We start from the raw sequence: 1,082 nt of genomic DNA on the forward strand, positions 1-1,082 counted from the left end.
GGCTCCCTGCTCGGCAGGGAGCCTGATGCGGGACTCGATCCCGGGACTCCAGGATCATGACCTGAGCCGAAGGCAGTCGCTTAACCAACTGAGCCACCCAGGCGCCCGAAGCATCCGACTCTTGATCTCAGCTCAGGTCTTGATCTCAGGGTCGTGAGTTCAAGCCCCACGTCGGGCTCCACGCACTGGGCATGGAGCCTACTTAAACAAAACCAAAAAAAGCCCTCACCTCTAGAAACTTCTGTGGTTGTCTTGGCTAGTTGGTGGCAGCACAGTGGCTTCTAGAATTGTTGTCACTCTCCGAAAGACCCGGAGCCTGCTGGGACAGCCACCTTGTTTGATTCCTGAATCCACAGCAGTGAGCACCAAGTAGGCACCTGGTGAGGATCGGTTACTGGGACCTGGCTGAGGCCTGGACACGGCCTGTTTTCCTTCTGCTCAGACGGGCACCAGCCCCAGTAGACTCTGGTGGTATTTTGGGTCTGCCACCCAAAGGTGTTGACAGAGCAAAACACCAAGTATTCACAAGCATATGAAAAGGATGGGATAGCGAATTGGAGGGCAGTTCTGGTCAAAAAGCAAGTCAGATCTGAGGGCAGTGCTCACAGTTGCTTTTGGATTCATAAGAACCAAATATAGATTACCGATGCTTCACAACAGTAGGATTGGTAAAAAATAAAACCCAATTCTAGTTTAAACAGTTCAGAGCTGCAAACTTAGGCCTGGGAAAACTGAACTGTCAGGTGCGATGCCCGCCAATGAATATTCGAAAAGGCCAAAGCTGTTACTGGGAAATTTTAACGCAGACTAAAAAGTAATCGGTGAGTCAAATCCTCACAGTAATATTTACATAGGAAAGAATGGATTCAATGAAAACTATTTCACTAAGATGAAGATAGAAAATTATCAGGAACATGGGGTGCCTGGGTGGCTCAGTGAGTTGGGCATCTGCCATCAGCTCAGGTCATGGTCCTGGGGTCCTGGGATCGAGCCCCACATCGGGCTCCCTGCTCAGTGGGAAGCCTGCTTCTCCCTCTGCCCCTTTCTCTGCTCATGCTCTCTCCCTCCCTCTCTCTCTCTCT

At 50.7% G+C, this 1,082-nt stretch overlaps 1 protein-coding gene across 8 annotated transcripts in view; it reads left to right on the forward strand.

The window, feature by feature from the left end:
• ZDHHC3 (zinc finger DHHC-type palmitoyltransferase 3) overlaps positions 1-1,082 on the forward strand; it is a 57,674-nt gene that overhangs the window by 32,697 nt on the left and 23,895 nt on the right. The gene's annotated exons all lie outside the window — the stretch shown is intronic.

The sequence above is a fragment of the Mirounga leonina genome, unplaced genomic scaffold, assembly GCF_011800145.1.
Source record: "Mirounga leonina isolate KUSES-001 unplaced genomic scaffold, KU_Mleo_1.0 Mir_94, whole genome shotgun sequence".
NCBI classification, from domain to species: domain Eukaryota; kingdom Metazoa; phylum Chordata; class Mammalia; order Carnivora; family Phocidae; genus Mirounga; species Mirounga leonina.